The sequence below is a fragment of the Colias eurytheme genome, chromosome 6, assembly GCF_061535395.1.
Source record: "Colias eurytheme isolate Ceu_HAF_F1 chromosome 6, ilColEury1 Martin Lab GWU primary, whole genome shotgun sequence".
NCBI lineage: Eukaryota > Metazoa > Arthropoda > Insecta > Lepidoptera > Pieridae > Colias > Colias eurytheme.
This window is the reverse complement of record NC_142985.1, coordinates 695,385-716,122: the sequence shown is the minus strand read 5'-3', so window position 1 is coordinate 716,122 and position 20,738 is coordinate 695,385. Positions and strand designations below refer to the sequence as shown.

At 33.7% G+C, this 20,738-nt stretch overlaps 1 protein-coding gene across 1 annotated transcript in view; it reads right to left on the bottom strand.

Annotated features, from left to right (window-relative positions):
* The window catches only part of LOC149907382 (uncharacterized), a 107,319-nt gene that overhangs the window by 51,986 nt on the left and 34,595 nt on the right, over window positions 1-20,738 (bottom strand). The gene's annotated exons all lie outside the window — the stretch shown is intronic.

The window sequence follows — 20,738 nt, the reverse complement described above, 5'->3', positions numbered from 1 at the left end:
TGTACAGAGCCAGCAACAAAATAGAAACCGGAAGTAGAGTTAATTTTGAAATCGGTTTGCTAGAAAATCGTCCACGCCAGCTTAACTGTCGATTTTCGGGAGTGAAACATAAAAAAAAAATTTGTTGCTCCTCACATCGTTCACCGGCACAGTGTACAGAGCCAGCAACAAAATAGAAACCGGAAGTAGAGTTAATTTTGAAACCGGTTTGCTAGAAAATCGTCCACGCCAGCTTAACTGTCGATTTTCGGTAGTGAAACATAAAAAAAATTTGTTGCTCCTCACATCGTTCACTGGCACAGTGTACAGAGCCAGCAACAAAATAGAAACCGGAAGTAGAGTTAATTTTGAAACCAGTTTGCTAGAAAATCGTCCACGCCAGCTTAACTGCCGATTTTCGGTAGTGAAACATAAAAAAAAAATTTGTTGCTCCTCACATCGTTCACCGGCACAGTGTACAGAGCCAGCAAACAAAAAAGAAACCGGAGGTAGAGTTAATTTTGAAACCGGTTTGCTAGAAAATCATCCACGCCAGCTTAACTGCCGATTTTCGGGTGTGAAACATAAAAAAAAATTTGTTGCTCCTCACATCGTTCACCGGCACAGTGTACAGAGCCAGCAACAAAATAGAAACCGGAAGTAGAGTTAATTTTGAAACCGGTTTGCTAGAAAATCGTCCACGCCAGCTTAACTGTCGATTTTCGGTAGTGAAACATAAAAAAAATTTGTTGCTCCTCACATCGTTCACCGGCACAGTGTACAGAGCCAGCAACAAAATAGAAACCGGAGGTAGAGTTAATTTTGAAACCGGTTTGCTAGAAAATCGTCCACGCCAGCTTAACTGTCGATTTTCGGTAGTGAAACATAAAAAAAAATTTGTTGCTCCTCACATCGTTCACCGGCACAGTGTACAGAGCCAGCAACAAAATAGAAACCGGAAGTAGAGTTAATTTTGAAATCGGTTTGCTAGAAAATCGTCCACGCCAGCTTAACTGTCGATTTTCGGGAGTGAAACATAAAAAAAAAATTTGTTGCTCCTCACATCGTTCACCGGCACAGTGTACAGAGCCAGCAACAAAATAGAAACCGGAAGTAGAGTTAATTTTGAAACCGGTTTGCTAGAAAATCGTCCACGCCAGCTTAACTGTCGATTTTCGGTAGTGAAACATAAAAAAAATTTGTTGCTCCTCACATCGTTCACTGGCACAGTGTACAGAGCCAGCAACAAAATAGAAACCGGAAGTAGAGTTAATTTTGAAACCGGTTTGCTAGAAAATCGTCCACGCCAGCTTAACTGTCGATTTTCGGGAGTGAAACATAAAAAAAAAATTTGTTGCTCCTCACATCGTTCACCGGCACAGTGTACAGAGCCAGCAACAAAATAGAAACCGGAAGTAGAGTTAATTTTGAAACCGGTTTGCTAGAAAATCGTCCACGCCAGCTTAACTGTCGATTTTCGGGAGTGAAACATAAAAAAAAAAATTTGTTGCTCCTCACATCGTTCACCGGCACAGTGTACAGAGCCAGCAACAAAATAGAAACCGGAAGTAGAGTTAATTTTGAAACCGGTTTGCTAGAAAATCGTCCACGCCAGCTTAACTGTCAATTTTCGGTAGTGAAACATAAAAAAAATTTGTTGCTCCTCACATCGTTCACTGGCACAGTGTACAGAGCCAGCAACAAAATAGAAACCGGAGGTAGAGTTAATTTTGAAACCGGTTTGCTAGAAAATCGTCCACGCCAGCTTAACTGTCGATTTTCGGTAGTGAAACATAAAAAAAAAATTTGTTGCTCCTCACATCGTTCACCGGCACAGTGTACAGAGCCAGACACAAAATAGAAACTGGACGTAGAGTTAATTTTGAAAATTTTTTTTTTATGTTTCACTACTGAAAATCGACAGTTAAGCTGGCGTGGACGATTTTCTAGCAAACCGGTTTCAAAATTAACTCTACCTCCGGTTTCTATTTTGTTGCTGGCTCTGTACACTGTGCCGGTGAACGATATGAGAAGCAACAAAATTTTTTTTTATGTTTCACTACCGAAAATCGGCAGTTAAGCTGGCGTGGACGATTTTCTAGCAAACTGGTTTCAAAATTAACTCTACTTCCGGTTTCTATTTTGTTGCTGGCTCTGTACACTGTGCCAGTGAACGATGTGAGGAGCAACAAATTTTTTTTTATGTTTCACTACCGAAAATCGACAGTTAAGCTGGCGTGGACGATTTTCTAGCAAACCGGTTTCAAAATTAACTCTACTTCCGGTTTCTATTTTGTTGCTGGCTCTGTACACTTTGCCAGTGAACGATGTGAGGAGCAACAAATTTTTTTTTATGTTTCACTACCGAAAATCGACGATTAAGTTGACGTGGCCAGTGTTATTTTTGGCGCCAATGAAAAAAATTCAAAATTTTCACTGTTTTTATGCAGCAACAAATTAGCAACAAATTCATCTGCATTTTTGCAACGATCCATCCCTTTTTCCGATTTCTGCACGCTACCTTAACGTTAAGCTAGAACTGTTGCTGATTTTCAGCAAACGGGTTGAGCAACAAAATCGTCATTATAGCAACTAATTAGCAACAAATAAGCAACAAATTCTGGTGTTGTTTTTTTTTAATTTCGCTAATTTTTCATCGCCAGCTTTACGTACCTAGTATTTCGGTCGCTATCGTGTTAACAAGAAAAAGGATCCGCACATACAGACACACGGACGTCCAAGACAGAACTTTTTTAAACTGTTTTTTAACTAGTTTAAATAACAAAAATGACATCAAAAATATCATGAACGTTAAAAATAGTGTTTTTTCTTAATATGTGTGTGTATGTATTATCTTACAAGTGCAATGTATGATACATAAAGACATTTTAAGTTTGAAAAATCAGATGTTTTGCGCGAAGTGACAGTAGTACCCACCTCAACGCTTCGCTTATGAGGCGTGCAATATAGATATACATAAAATTATATTTAAGTGTGATTTAAAACTTGCAAAATTAAACACAATTTTAAAGATACATTTTTAGGTTATAATAAGTAGGTACTTTATTAATTAGAGGAGATAAGTTAGTGTTACATCAAAAAATACATGTTGTACAAAACGTTTGAACTATCTAATTACATGAAAGTGAAAATATATTTAATATATTTAAATCTCTTAAGTATTTTTAGAGCGAAAGTTATTTTTGTTTTTGTGTGCGTTTGGCGAATCTCCTTATTAAAAGCAAAATATAAATATTCAAGTTCTTAATTAGTGTTGGAAGTAAAACCGTATGTTAGTAATGTATCTGTTTAATATTCCGATAGCTGCGTGTTTTAATAGATTATTAGTTCTTACACGTAGGATTATGTTTTTTGTTTCATTTTTGATGTAGTAAGGGAAAATAATTATTGTTAATACCAATGTAATTCAATCAATAAAAATAAAGGAATCAACGTATCTTCTACTTCTTATTTTGAAAATCTAAAAGTTTGTATAAGAATAATTTTATTTTTAGACCAGTGCTTTAACATACAAAAATTAATTATTTATGTTAATAAATAATTGTGCATACAATAATTATTAATTACTAGCGGTCCGCCCCGGCTTCGCCCGTGGTACATTTTTCGCAATAAAAGGCTAGGCTACCGCCTATGTTCTTTCTCAGGGTCTAAAGATTGTCTGTGCCAAATTTCATCAAAATCGGTCCAGTAGTTTATGCGTGAAAACCATACATGCATACATACATAATTAAACCTTTCCTCTTTATAATATTATTAGTATAGAAGTATAAACAAAAAATATAACATAAACTTTGAATTTAATTTACAATAGATATAAAACAACAAAGTTTTTATAAACACACGAGATCTTAAATAAATTCAACCAATGATCAACATCCTCTACAATAGAGATGTGTGTCCTGTAGCCAACGGACATCCTAAACAAGGCAGAGTAATTAATAACGTAATTATTGCGTTGAAACATAATTACTGGCTGGAAATAGGATGTGAAAACGAGACTTTTCTCTTCGCGAATGGAAACTGGCCATTACATATTTAAGATGCGTATAACGAGCTGTTGTGACGTCATGAATAGCTATATGTGTAAGTAGAATGATATTTTTTAATAATAAAAGTAGTGGCTGTGTTCGGGGTAGGTACTAATTAATAGTACCTACCTACAAGGAAGGAAAGAAAATTTTGAAAATTTTAGGTCATTGAAATTTACTGAAAATCAGCCCTGAAACGCACGTGATTTCGTTGCAACGTTTGCTGCATATCTGATCTTCATGTCTTCTATTTTTTGTTCTCCTTATTAAACTGTTTAAATAAGATTTTAGGATGATATTGGCCTTCTTTCGGCCACTGTTAGTTAGAATTAGATTTGATACGCTTAACTTCATTTGGGCATGGTGCAAATATTTTTTCATCGTCGAATGTCATGTTCTCAATTAAGTTTTAAATCTTCCTGTAGATTATTCACCATAGATTAAATAAATAAATGACTTTTTCGACAGACTCCCACTTTCCAAACTTCAAATAATTACATACCGCTTCTGGCAACCCCACAGGAATTCGTTGCGTGTTGCTAGCAAATTGGTAGCGTGAGGAATGTTGTGTCATTTGTCCAATACATTATAATCTCTGACGCATCAATTATCGGCAATTAGCAACTGATTTATCGATTGACAAACGGTTATTGCTTAATGCAATTTAAGTCATATCTTTTGAAGGATAGGAAATCCGGGTATTTTTGTCTTTGGTCTTATTAAATGCCATTATATTATGTATCCAGCTCATCTGTTATACTATTGATCGAGTGCAGTTGTTTTAAACGCTTGAACAGCGAAAGTTTTAGCTGAGCGTTTTAGAAATTCCAATTAATAATTAATATCCCAAATATTTTTTTCCTTTCGCAACTGCTGAATTGAATTTGACGAACCTATCACCCCTATGATTTATTAGGCTACAATTCTTTCAAATAAGTACATGCTTTGCCTAAATTATAATTTAACAAGGACAAAGTTGAGGGCCTCTACCAAAAAATTACTATAAAGCCCGTTCAAATCACTAAACTACCATTAATTTGTATTACAATTGAGATAAAATCATAATACGCTCAATAAAACCTAACTCTTTGTTCAAATTGTTTGATAATATCTTTCTATAGTTCAAGGTGGAATTAAATATGCAAATTAGATTGATTGGTATGTTATTTAACTGGCTATAAATCATAATCTCCTTCCATATTGTAAGATTATAATGTCTCTTTATCGACAAACTGCAATAGTATTAAATTGCAAACTTTTTAGCTGTTTTCAAAACATTTATAAAAATTGAAGCAAATGTTATGTGCGACACTTTCAAATTATCGATCAAGAAGAGATTATTATAAGTTTTAACAACTATATAAAATATACATAGTCTAGGTCTATTATTATAATTTTATTGCTTGTACCTACCTCTCTTAATTAGATATACAGGGTGTAATCGTTAAGTGTGCACAGGCGATTTTTCCGTAAGTATTACAGATAACAAAAAACTTTAAACTGATATCGAAAGTACTTAACCTAATGAGTAAAATGACCGTAATAAATTTTTAAAAATAAATCGAGAAATATCAAAAAAATTATCTTTAAACCCTCTCCCATACATTAAGTATGAAATATGAATATCCCATATAGGTACATTTAATATGAAAGATTTTAGCTTTCTTTTTCTTTTTTGGTTTTCTGCTTTAATTACTTCGCAAATTTGAAGTGGCATTTTCCACGCTTTTTCCGGACATTTTCACGCATTTTCCGGCTATTTTCGAGGAATTTTCCACGGTTTTTCCGGAATTTTCCACGCATTTTCCGGATATTTTCCAGGTATTTTCCGGGTATTTTCCGGGAATTTTCCGGGGATTTTCCGAGCATTTTCCACGCTTCTCCCGGACATTTTCACGCATTTTCCGGATATTTTCACGCATTTTCCAGGCATTTTCCACGGTTTTTCCGGAAATTTCCACGCATTTTCCGGATATTTTCCAGACATTTCCCAGGCATTTTCCGGACATTTTCACCCATTTTCCGGATATTTTCCAGGCATTTTCCACGGTTTTCCGGAATTTCCCAGGCATTTTCCCGGGATTTTCCGAGCATTTTCCACGCTTCTCCCGGACATTTTCACGCATTTTCCGGACATTTTCACGCATTTTCCAGGCATTTTCCACGGTTTTTCCGGAAATTTCCACGCATGTTCCGGATATTTTTCAGACATTTCCCGGGATTTTTCCGGACATTTTCACGCATTTTCCGGATATTTTCCAGGCATTTTCCACGGTTTTTCCGGAAGTTCCCAGGCATTTTCCCGGGATTTTCCGAGCATTTTCCACGCTTCTCCGGACATTTTCACGCATTTTCCAGGGATTTTCCAGGCATTTTCCATGGTTTTTCCGGAAAATGTCCGGAAAATTCCCGGAAAATATCCGGAAAATGCGTGAAAATGTCCGGAAAAACGTGGAAAATGTCACTTCAAATTTTCGAAGTAATAAAAGCAGAAAACCAAAAAAAGAAAAGGAAAGCTAAAATCTTTCATATTAAAATAATGTATATGGGATATTCATATTTCATAATTCATGTATGGGAGGGTTTAAAGATAATTTTTTTGATATTTCTCGATTTATTTTTAAAAATTTATTACCGCCATTTTACTCATTAGGTTAAGTACTTTCGATATCAGTTTAAAGTTTTTTGTTATCTGTAATACTTACGGAAAAATCGCCTGTGCACACTTAATGATTACACTCTGTATAATGTCTCTTTCGTGGCTTGTATTTACGAGGCGTGCATCGACCGAAATTACATCGTTGACAGAACAAAAGACCTCGTCACAATATTGCAGAATTTTTGGATATTCTTTATAGTGTTCATACCTATTAATGATTCAATGTATCTTGTATGTTCTCTATTTTACACAATAAACATATATTTTTTATCTACAAATTTTTGGAAGGAAAGCCAAAAAATAACAAAATTACCTCACTTATAGCATACTGAAATAATGGGTAAAATCAGGCATGCTCATTATACGTAAACATTGATAATTAATCATAAATGGATAATAGAAAAGTTTTTTAAACGTTTATAGCCGTACAGAGTTGCGTGCGCATAATACATACGCATCGAGTAGCGTTCTAAACGCCACTGCAAAAGTGGGTTATACGGTAGGGTTCCTTTTTACGTGTTTTAATTTAAATTATTCTTCAAATTAAGGGTCTTAATATATATAGATTTTTAATGAATTAAATAGGTAAATAATGTTGTACTGTAAACTATTATATTTTGCGACCTTTCACAATACTTATTTCATATGAAAGTACACATCGTCTGTACACACACACAGATCGTATGTATTGGCCCTAATTGCAACCTACAAGGAAGAGTAGCAAGGTCGGACCGCTCACGCACTTGTTACAAATTCTCCAATATTTTCCCACAATCCATTTACATTATTTATACTGAATAATATAAATTTTGTTTTCTTGTATGGTACAAATTAACACTATTAGACCTAATTTCTATTAAATATTTTCTACTAAACATCGGTATGTATTAAAAAGAGATCTGAGATATAAAAACACAAATAAAAGAACAACCTCTACGATTAATAATTAGTTAATGTTCAAAATATGACCGCGGCGGAAGCTAGTTTTCCGCTTGCGGCTCCAGTCACTCAGATATTTTATCCATTAAATGTAGATATCTTTCTCTCAAAAGCCTTCTATACACAATAAATGTTGAGTTTTTCAGTCGCTATAATGTAAATTTATGCAAATAATACATAATATCCATAGTTGCTTTACAAGAAAGTAAGGAAGCATTTTACTGCTTTTTTGGATAAAACGCAAGCTCAGAATAAATAGACGCCAGTGCAAATTAATCAACCATGAAAAATAAACGCTAGTGCGAAAACCGCCAAGCACTGACAGTAACGAAAAAGTAAAAGGGTGCGCGGCACTCCCTAGACACAAATCGCCCAGTTCGATTCCGGTTTGAGCACATTTCGTAACTACAACGCGCTTACGATATCTCGCTTTTGGAACAAACAAACGATTATTATACTATTTATGTATTTACGGTGACGAATCAAAATTATAATAAAAAGTTATAACTAAAAAAATTATATGTATATTTAAAAATTAATCAAATACTTTTTTTTTAAAGAATTGAATATTGTACATAAGTATATTTTACAATACAAATGAATTGAGATGACATTTCCACGTCTATCTGATCTATCCATTCATAAAAAGGTCTTAAACATAAGCATAATATGAGAATAAATAATGAAAAAATTGATCATATCATTACACGATTGTGTTTAGCAATAGCAATGATTTACGCGTGGACATTTGCGTCCAACGAAGCGTATACTTACAAGTTTATTATTGTAAAGAATTAACATATCTGTTACTATTTCTATTAATTTATTAAATATTTAAATACTTCCCATCTTTCAAATAGTTTCATTGCTCTTAATAAAATCAAATTCAGCAATCATTTAAACCAAACCACAATAACGCATTACCGCACGAAACGTCAGCGTTTTAACGCTCGAAAAACGCTCCTTCTGACCATTACCATTCGCTCGAGATACCAATATAATATAATCAAACAGGTGGAAAGGTCACAGGCCGCACCCTTGAACGTTATCGCGTGAGAAAATTCATTATCTCCTAATTGAATGCACGACTTGACAGCGGATAAATCAAATGATTACTATTATTTGGACACTTGTTCCGATAATATTATTTAATAATATTTGTTTGTAATTGAAAGTGCTATGTGCTGTTTGTGTTGCAATGTTGAATACGCACGATTCTATTCACATTATTTAGTATAAACATAAATTTCTGGCTGTTAATTGTAAACTATCACATAAACGAAAACGATGATTAAATCTCAGTCGAATTCTATTCAAATCTAGTTCTTTCAGTTGCACCTACTGAATGTGTTTCGATTGGTCATTTTTAGGTTAGGTTAGGTTATTAATCGTAGAGGTTGTTATTGCTCAACTTTGTTATAAACGCACAAAATAGTACAGAAAACAGAATAAAAACAATTATCCATGACACAAAAGATGATCCGCAAGTCGTAAAACTCACATTTACAAATTGCGATACAAATCTGAAAAATAAACGTCGTACATTCAACCTTTTTATGTGTACAGATTGTTTACACTTAAAATAACTCTGTGACTAGATCGTACTATGATTATAACTGCTGTACGTTAAATGAAATTAATACAAGCAACACTTATTAACTTCATCATATTTATTTCAATTTAAACAGTTTATAGCGTTTTATTTCGATTCTAATACATATTATGAATTGTACCTTTTTATAGGTCATCTTTCTTTGAAATTGGAATGTAACTGCATATCATATGATCTACTACAGATTAAATAAGCCAACGACGACAGAACACCTATAGTCTATACCCTATTAATTTATTTTAGATGACAAGTGATGAAGTCTGAAGCCTGACCGCTAACTGTTAAAAATTTTTTCATGACTGAACTTCGGAAAAGAATTTTGTGTGTATAAGACTTTTAAGAAAAACTTAACAATTTGATTATTTCCTAGTAAGTACCTAAATATAGTCATATATATAATGTAAACACGTGCGAATCTGGAGCGAAAACTAGTCTATAAGAAGGGTTTCTTAGAAAGCTTAAAAATAGCAGCATATTTCGACCCTTTTAAAGATAAGCACCCTGCATTCTTTTAATGCAGTTTTTATAATGAAGTTAATAAATCTGACGAAAGGTTAACAGTAGATATGTAAAGGTCACTTGTTTATGAAGCGAGAATGTACCAGCAAAAAGTCCATTTAATGCTCGAGAAAAATATCATCTTCAAAAATTTCGCTTACAATTAGTAAGATGTTCGCACTACGCATTTTATTGTCGTTTTTATTTTTCTCTATACCAAGGAGTTTAATGCGACAAAAGGTTTTTTCCTACGACGATTTTACGCTGCTTTAAAACTTTAAATAAAGCTTGATATGGAGATAAGCGGCCCTTGAAGGAAAACATTACTTTTGTAGATCACCACTAAACACTTGCGGCTTTACCTAGATTGACCCAGGCATAAAAAAAATATTTTTCTAAATGTTAAAATTGGTCGTGGAGTGGTTTTTCAGTAAGATCATCATAAATAAACACACAGAAATGAATCTTTATTACAATTTTATTTGTCCACAGATAAAAAATCTATAAAATGACAGTTCATACGGCGTCCATTTTTTGCTATGAAATGATATCCTGATGGGTTCGAGAGTATCGCATTTGTAACCGTGAAGGAGCAAATTATTGTCGTCGTTTATATGTATTCCTTTTATATTTTACACAACTTTATGCCGGTATTATTGAAACAAAGGTTTGTTTTTATGGTCATTTCTTTAAGAGTATGTTTTCTCCTTTTGAAAAGAGGTTATTGACACGTTGAGTAACGTTGGTGTGGAATATTCACTTTGATAAACTAGAAATGTTTCCAATAAACATCGATTGATAAGAATACAATAGACTTTTGAATTTATTATATACGTTGGAACTCCTATGGATACAAAATTTTATAAAAGGCGATGTATTATTTTTAAATAGGTACTTATAGATACCCTGTTTACCAATAATATTATTCATATTAGTGTAACAAATTCAAAGTGCTAAACAAACCTGACCCTTTATTTAATGAATGAAGCGTAAATTTACGTTTATTAAGAGTTTTAATGTTGTTTCGAAATGTTTACAAAAAGTTATAATAACACGGATGGCAATCAGGTAATAAAATAAGGCCATAAACACACCTCGCGGCGCACCTGTGGAGAAAGTGACCTTACACCTTTATACATCGTAATATTGCATCATTAATTAAAAAAAAACATATTAAGGTGCGTTTACTTCATACATAATTTTTAAAGTTATTTCCTTCATTTTAAAATGAATGAAGTACTTAATGGTTATGTCTTTTATGAACCTATTTACAATGAATTAGTATCCTCGTCCCTTGTCCCCTAGTAAGATATGGTGCATTTTTATGCCTTTTCCCCTGATTGATTTATTAATACATTATTAGACAAGTAGCTGTTTCAATAAATCAGTGTCTTTCTTTATTTTCCTGGCTTGTTTATTTTTACGTACTCTTTGCAATGATATTATACATGTATATGTATATATATGTATATACAGGGTGTACCAAAAAGTAGTGATGAACGGAAGCTGAGAGCTAGAGGACCTAGAGGGCTATCCGAATCACCCCCATGTATGTTATGCGATTTTTCGTAATTTCGGAGTTATGACGATTTTTTCAATTTTTCACCTATCGCCGAGTACGATGATATTTTCACTCATGCTGACGTCAATAATTGCGGAAGATGCTTAATTTTTTTTGTGTGCTAAGCTGAAAGATAGGCCAATTCAGTATGGTAACATTTACTATCGTTAGATCTTTGAATGGAATAAAAAAAAGAATTAAATGGCAAGAAAGATAAAATTACCCAGTATGTTCACCACTTCAAGGGCCCGTTAAAAAATAAAATCACATAAAAAAAGTTTTCCGTTTGACTTTTAAAAACTTGCTCTATCTATCAGATAGCTACCCTGAAAATTTCATTTTATTATTCAGAAGGCTTCAATCGAAAAATTTTAATCTAAATGTGGTAAGTGCAAAAATTGAATTAACATGATGATCATTAAAACCAATAAATAGGTGTTTAATTACCAGAAATTTTTAAAATAACCCCGCTGTTGCTCAATGCAAGTGCGACATCACCGAAAAAAGTTGTCTTTTAAATGTCTGAATGCCCTTTTGTCATTTTTAATGGTTTCTTCTGCTACCATGAATTTCCGGGTTATTTCGTCCAAATTGTGGCTGTCTCTCGTCTTTGTAGTATCACCACGGAAAAAAATCAATAGGGCTTATGTCCGGGGACCGTGCAGGCCAGGCTAAAGGGCAAAAATACCCTGAAAGATGGACTGGTCGTTGCAGCCTGCGCATGCGCCGGTGACGCCTGCCTTAAAGCTTGGTCTCCACGGTCCCTCGACCTAAACCCCATTGATTTGTTTCAATGGGAATATTAAAAAGACCTCGGCTACTTGAGAGAATGCCACAATTTGGACGAAATAACCTGGAAATTCATAGTAGCAGAAGAAACCATTAAAAATGATAAAAGGGCATTCAGACATTTAAAAGACAACTTTTTTCGGTGATGTCGCACTTGCATTGAGCAACAGCGGGGTTATTTTAAAAATTTCTGGTAAATAAACACCTATTTATTGGTTTTAATGATCATCATGTTAATTCAATTTTTGCACTTACCACATTTAGATTAAAATTTTTCGATTGAAGCCTTCTGAATAATAAAATGAAATTTTCAGGGTAGCTATCTGATAGATAGAGCAAGTTTTTAAAAGTCAAACGGAAAACATTTTTTATGTGATTTTATTTTTTTACGGGCCCTTGAAGTGGTGAACATACTGGGTAATTTTATCTTTCTTGCCATTTAATTCTTTTTTTTATTCCATTCAAAGATCTAACGATAGTAAATGTTACCATACTGAATTGGCCTATCTTTCAGCTTAGCACACAAAAAAAATTAAGCATCTTCCGCAATTATTGACGTCAGCATGAGTGAAAATATCATCGTACTCGGCGATAGGTGAAAAATTGAAAAAATCGTCATAACTCCGAAATTACGAAAAATCGCATAACATACATGGGGGTGATTCGGATAGCCCTCTAGGTCCTCTACCTCTCAGCTTCCGTTCATCACTACTTTTTGGTACACCCTGTATATATATATACAAACAAGATTCAAACTCAACAAGATTTCTCTTCGAATCGTTTTTCGTTGTGTTTTTAATATGTTCCTTTTTTACAATTACATTCATTTTAATAATTTGTCACTGCTCTTATAAAATGACGAAACCAATAGTGGTACAATAAATGTAATCTTACGTAGCGGCGCGTTTGATGTCCGTGGGAAGAGCGATCACTTAAGGCGCAGTAATATTTATTCTATACTTAAGGCGAAGTTCCGCGTTCAATTCCGATGTATGCTATTTGCATTTGAATAGTGTAACGGAGGTTGCTATTACTAGTGTTGATGTTCCTGGGTCTAGACTCTAGAGTAGGTGTAAACATATATTTTTATATGTGTGTTTGCGTGGTAAAGCTAAAAAGTCAAGAAGTTGTTTTGGTAGTTAGGATTCACTCACTTTACTTAATTAACGCTGTGGGCATCAAGCATTTATATACTTCATTCACTATAATTCTTATGCGTGTTCCTAATTCCAAAAGATGCATTTTTAATTAATACATATTTGTATTCCAAGAAAGCTGAACTATCTTTAATAATAATTAATGAGAAAACATCCCATATATTGCAGAAAAATAACATAAACATAAGAGGATCAACGAATAATATTAAAATTCAACATACGACATCGTAACTTGCAGGTAGTAGCAAAAGGTCACGTAATATAAAGACAGCTTATATCTGCAGCTCAGTTTATATTAGCCTGGATATTTTCTTGATGTAATTATAATTTGTTAAATGTTAAATATAAGTGCAAATAACGATAGTATGTAGAAAAATAAACAAAAATATGATGTTGGATATTTTTAGACCTTATTTGTATCATTTGTTTGTATTTTACTTTGAACAAATATGTTTAAAGCTAATATTTATAAATTAGAATCTTATTCAATCAAAACAAAGTATCATCACTACATAGTATAAAACAAAGTCGCTTTCCCTGTCCCTATGTCCCTATGTCCCTTTGTACGCTTAAATCTTTGAAACTACGCAACGGATTTTGATGCGGTTTTTTTTAATAGATAGAGTGATTGAAGAGGAAGGTTTATATGTATAATAACATCCATTAAATAGTGGAGAAGTACTGTTATTTTTGAGGTTTCTAATGTGATGTCGTAAAAAATTACATTTTTTCCGCTTACATTGCAAACGCAGGCTGAGGCCTACGAGTTTTATCAAAATAATGTACTAAATATTATACACATTGAAAAGGTCTAAAGAAAAGTCCGCGATGGTATATGTCTATCTCTTATGGATAACCCACAATAACTTTTTTTTGTCATTTACTTTTTACGACAAATAATGGCAAATTTTCGATGCGATTTTAACCAATACAGCATTAATCCTTAACCAATTAAATACCTTGAATACATTGTTCATTTAATATAGATCTATATGGCCCTTTACACCGTATGATTTAAGTGAATATTTTCGAAGATATTACAGATTTAAAAATTGCGGGACGTAGCCTTTGCGGCGGTACCGGCCGGCCGCCCGGCTATCTATTTTATACCCGTGCGAAGCCGGAGCGGGCCGTAATGTTTTTATATACAACGTTCACAGTTTTTCTGTAGTGTATTTAGTATCAGCATTGCACCCGTGCGAAGCCGGGGCGGGTCGCTAGTTAATTGATAAAGTAACAACAGTTTTCTCTCATTACATTTTCCTTTTAAAAAATCTATGCTTTGAATATAAATAAAAATAAATAAAAATGTAATAACGTAGCCTTAAGCTGAAACAATTTGGGCACTGCAGTGACACTGCAATTACCGCTCCACTGCAATTAGAACTCCATCACTACATAGTATAAAACAAAGTCGCTTTCCCTGTCCCTATGTCCCTATGTCCCTTTGTACGCTTAAATCTTTGAAACTACGCAACGGATTTTGATGCGGTTTTTTTTAATAGATAGAGTGATTGAAGAGGAAGGTTTATATGTATAATAACATCCATTAAATAGTGGAGAAGTACTGTTATTTTTGAGGTTTCTAATGTGATGTCGTAAAAAATTACATTTTTTCCGCTTACATTGCAAACGCAGGCTGAGGCCTACGAGTTTTATCAAAATAATGTACTAAATATTATACACATTGAAAAGGTCTAAAGAAAAGTCCGCGATGGTATATGTCTATCTCTTATGGATAACCCACAATAACTTTTTTTTGTCATTTACTTTTTACGACAAATAATGGCAAATTTTCGATGCGATTTTAACCAATACAGCATTAATCCTTAACCAATTAAATACCTTGAATACATTGTTCATTTAATATAGATCTATATGGCCCTTTACACCGTATGATTTAAGTGAATATTTTCGAAGATATTACAGATTTAAAAATTGCGGGACGTAGCCTTTGCGGCGGTACCGGCCGGCCGCCCGGCTATCTATTTTATACCCGTGCGAAGCCGGAGCGGGCCGTAATGTTTTTATATACAACGTTCACAGTTTTTCTGTAGTGTATTTAGTATCAGCATTGCACCCGTGCGAAGCCGGGGCGGGTCGCTAGTTAATTGATAAAGTAACAACAGTTTTCTCTCATTACATTTTCCTTTTAAAAAATCTATGCTTTGAATATAAATAAAAATAAATAAAAATGTAATAACGTAGCCTTAAGCTGAAACAATTTGGGCACTGCAGTGACACTGCAATTACCGCTCCACTGCAATTAGAACTCCATCATGTGCCGTGTGTCACTGCACTAGTGCTGACCCGCGGGTTACACTGCGTTCCGAGAATTATTTCCTCGAGTTATTATTGTTATTTATTAATCATAAAATTTTTAGAACTTTTAAGTCTCATTTCTCGAAAGTTCTCGTGAATTAATATGAATGAAGAATAAATCTGGTGAATGTTTTACATAATTTTTTTATTAGTAATAGTAGCTAGCTACTATGTAGTTATGTATTATTCTGTTGTAATAGTTAAGTTTATATTTCAACAGTACTTGTAACCTAAAGATACAAAATATTGGGGCAGAAAATGAAATAAAATTTTTAAACCTTAAAATAAAATATATCGAACGAACGGTTTACAGAAATAAGAACACGAAAAGCAAATCTGCTAATGACAGTAAGTTAAATTTTAAAGTAACGGTACAAAAGCGTAATCTGGTACAACTCAAGAATTCTCCCAATTTCCAAATGAGCGCATCTTATCCAACAACAATTACAATCTTACATAATACACATTACACAGATGTAAAGTGCAGTATAATTATAAGACCTCTTTTTGCCGGAATGTTCTTCGTAATCACTAAAAAGGCTGATTGAGTGTCACGCACTGTTGTATGGACGTGTGAAAGTGAAACTATTATTTAACCAACATTTATTAAAAGACAATTAAATCTATAGGAATAGATACAATTGAAGTCTATAATATAATCACCACATAGTATTTAAAACAAAGTCGCTTTCTCTGTCCCTATGTCCCTATGTATGCTTAAATCTTTAAAACTACGCAAGTCGCAACGGATTTTGATGCGGTTTTTTTTTGAATAGATAGAGTGATTCAAGAGAAGATTGAATTTATTTATAAGGTTTTAGACAAAGCGGGCGAAGCCGCGGGCGGAAAGCTAGTGTATAAGAGTTTTCTGTAACAAAGCTAGAATATATTATTATATCTTCCAACTATCTAGTTGAAAATTTTAAAAGTTGTCCTTTTCCTTGTAAGCTAAAATGTCTATCTATTTTGCCATTACGTCTGAAATACTGAATTGAATTAGATGAATTTCCATGTACTGATTACATAGATGAATATATAAATAAACGTATTGAAATGTACTACGTACTTGGAATGAAATGTTGATTCGAGGAACACAGTAAATTAAGTTAATTTGGTGAAGGTTACATCACTCCGAGAAAGTATAACATATCATTAAAATGCATCGTCTTATTTTCAATTACACATAATTTAATAATTATGTACCGCTAGTATTAAGGTTATTTTACGTGTGAATAAGAAAGACAAATTGTATTCGTTCTTGTAACTTCAATTAGTTCTAAATACATAATAGGAGAGAGGCATCAGGAAGTTTAATAGGTTATATTTATGAACCCATTTTTTTCGTATTTCTGTATAAAATATTTTTGTATATTGTATGTATTTATATTCAACATAATATGAAATATATATGCTGATAATTGAATTATGTAGAAAATGCTGAAACTAAATATAATATGTACCTAGTTGTGCCACACTGACCATAGGCGTTTGAAATTCCTACAATTTTTGAGGTTATAATGTATTTATGTAGGTGTGATGATAAAATAGCAAATTGCCTGCTTATTTAATTTAATAACTAGCAAAGTGAAGGATCATCGTGCAATTATCGCTGTAATTATAAACACAATTGTAAAGCTTCGACGCGTTCACTGAACAAAATAATATGTCAAGAATGTTACGTGTTTTCTTTTTTATTGTGTTATTGTGATACTAGCGATACTAGTGTTTAGACGCGGTGCTGCTCGCGAAAACAGATTTGATTTCAACCAAATAAGAGCCATAATAAGAATTTCTTACGCCCTTTTTCTGACGATTACAGTAAAAATAATTATGAAAATTAAAAAAAGACACAACAGCATAAGCAACTCCGGCTTACTGTGCAGAAGGGTTCGCATGCATTTTGATACAAATATTTTGTTTTATTTATGTAAACCTTCATACTTTATACGTCTATAATTTTAATATATGTAAATAGTTTTGAATGTATCAAAGTTCAAATCTCAAACCGCGGCATAGATCCTAAAAAAAATTAACTGTCTATGGCCCATTGAACCGCTGTCTATGACAATGAAAATACACGATTATTAATATTTAATTAAAGCCTGTGCTATATCTGTTAGATCCAATACAATAGCTATTGAATGGTTCACTGGTGTTATTGAAACGTGTGATAGTTATTATGTAAGGAATTGTATACAATTTTAACCCATTATGTATTTAGTGTTTCAATTTCCTTCTTGGTGAAGATGACGTAGGTGTTAAACAAAAGGGAGGTTCTGAATTTGACTCACATAACGGTCGGGAATAGTAAAGTATCTATGAAATTACAGATTACAGAAAGCTTTTTAAATACAATAATTGAAATAAATACCTTTCTATTAGAAGTTAATCATTTATAAAATCACCACTTTAATGTTGGAGCTTGAGATGTAAAAGCTACGGAAACATACGTTACGATTTTACCGAAAAAAAAACTTAAGACGAATGACTGGGATGTAAATATGAGGAATGACTATCACATGTAGAACACGAATCTAAAACAATAGGCAAACAAAATATAGCAAAATAATAAAAACGTGACGCGCACGAGGCAGCGTGTGGTCCACATTTTGCTAGCGGCCACCATGGCTATCAGCTCTCATCTGCATTGTTTGCTGGACGCTCTAATAGCCAGCAGTATTGACATGTATGACTATGTAGATAGCGGCCGGTGACACATCCGCGAAACTATGCTGTTTTTTGTCTTAAGAGAATGAGCGGTCCAGAGACCGTCTGTAGGTTTTCAAGTTATAAGGATATTAGGGAATGAAAAGAGCACACAGGGTATATTATGTAAGAGAGACAAATAAATGGATTACACTATTGATAGGTACTACTCGTCTTGGAGATTTCCGTAGTTGTGACACAACTACTGGACTTTAAGCATTTTGAAAAGCTGCAATTACAAATTACAAAAAGCAAGGCCTTTTTAAAACTATAGATAATTCTGACAATCCATTTAGAAGTTGTCCGGAATTTAATGAATCGAATGGAATCTGGTACTTTATTTAAATGGAACCGTGAATAACATAAGACTGATTTCTGGGCAGTAACGTCGCGGTTTTCAACTAGTGTCTTTAATATTTCTACCATCAGCTAACAAAATTCGTTACAATAGCTATTTCTCATTGATAGATACGTTTTAAAACAATATAAATCGTACAAAAACTAATCAAGTAATTCCACTCTAAGGCAAGTTAGGAACGCATTGTATAGCTGCGCCCGCGGCGTTGCTCGCCCATTGTTCTAAGGGACCATTGTTACCGCTTCTAATGGTACATTGAATATTATGCAATTGTGTTTCTGATGCGCAAACTGAATAGAGCCGATGAAATATTTTAGAACGAAAAGCCTTGGTTCGCTGCCTGTAATGTAATGAAGGCAGGGGAATTAAAAATTCTAACACTTTATAGTTTTGCAAAGCATCTATTAAGGTGATCATGCTCGTAGTTCAGATATAGTGGGATATCATTTTATAGTACAAACAAGCTCCCTTAATATTAATAAAAAACCTGGTTTCTGAGATATTTTGAGTTAAGTTTAGTTTCAGCATTTAGTTTAAACACTTATTTGTCGTTTGATTTCATCTATTTAACTAAACTGTAAAATTCTCAATTTTCCGAAAACACGGAAAATGCAACACAATTTATCCGTATTTATACGCTCAACATTAAAAATAAGATCTAAAACCTGATCAAGTCCGGCACGCTTGTGACACCGTCCCCATTGCCCATACGCAGCGCTATGCGAGCCGGGCGTTCTTTGCTAACCTTTTTAATTACTTGTCGATAGATAGAGATTTTATTTTATTTATTGCTAGATTTTTGTAGTGTTTTGTATTGTATTGGTAACGTGAGGGAAGAAATTCAATCACATAAATCAAAAGTTCGAGAAAACCACATTGCAAAAGTAGCAATGTTTAAAAATTTGACATCGATTTAAATTTTAATGTATACTAAAAATGACAGAAAAATCCATATTTTATCCATTACCTCCAGGAAAATTAATTCATTCCTTCATCAAAATTGAAAAAAAAATCATCGTTATATGTATCAATTTGGGAATTGGCAAAGAGACTTGATGATAAGCGAGAAAGAGTTCCAGTAACGTTAAAGCTGTTTTCTTAGTTTTCTTTCACTACCCTCAAACCATAATTATAGTACATATTTTATTAAAAAAAATTGGTTGTCTGTAAAGTCGGTTTACTGACGATAGTTGAACGTGACAACGTCCGATTGTGCTTCTTTGTCGCTCGTTCCGCGCTCTCGCTTGCACTTCAAGCCTTAAATGGAACGCCTCAGAGCGAGGTAACGCCGCATGAGTCATGTTTTTTCGTGCGTGCAGCCGGCTCTATCGAATTATAAGACGTTGTCACGTCAATAAATAGGTACTTAATATAAATTCTATCCCTACTTTCCCACGGAACGTCGCTAGTCTTCCCATGGACACTAGAAATAATAAAAAAAGTGTAGTCCAGATAAAATATAGATCGTTAAAGTCGATACAGTTTGAATGCACAGATGGCTCTGTTTTGTTTTTTTTTACATGTTCGTGGCTTGTGCTATCTCGCGATCTGACGACTGATTGGATAGTCGGAATATCTAATGCACTAGGCTGCAAGTCATGAGTGGATGCACTAGGTTTTGCGGTAACTTTGTGATCTAAAGGATTACTACGTGGAGTGACAACAGAAAATTTTGGATTTCCTTGTCACTCTTGTCAATATCATTCTCAGTCACTCATTAGATGTCGTATGACACAATTTACTAATTTATTTGAAGATTTTACCTGCACTTTCTACCGACATCGTAAAACGGGAATTGAGAACATTTGGTTGATTTTTTTGGCCTTATTTGTTGAATGGTTTGTCTCGTTAAAATTTTGTTTAGTTCTGAATATTTAAGGTGGCTCAGTTTTTTGTTAAAAATAATTATGTAAAAATAGAAGGACAAAATCTACGCGTTTCTCAATAGAATAATTCTCATTATTTATCTGTCCACTGCGCTGCGTTTTCACAAGAACTTATTCAAATCCAATATCTCCAAAGAATATTCGTATAAGTAAATCGCGCATCGCTGCTACTTGCGCCGCAGTTGCGCACGCGCAGCAATCTGCGACAGACGTCTGTAATTGA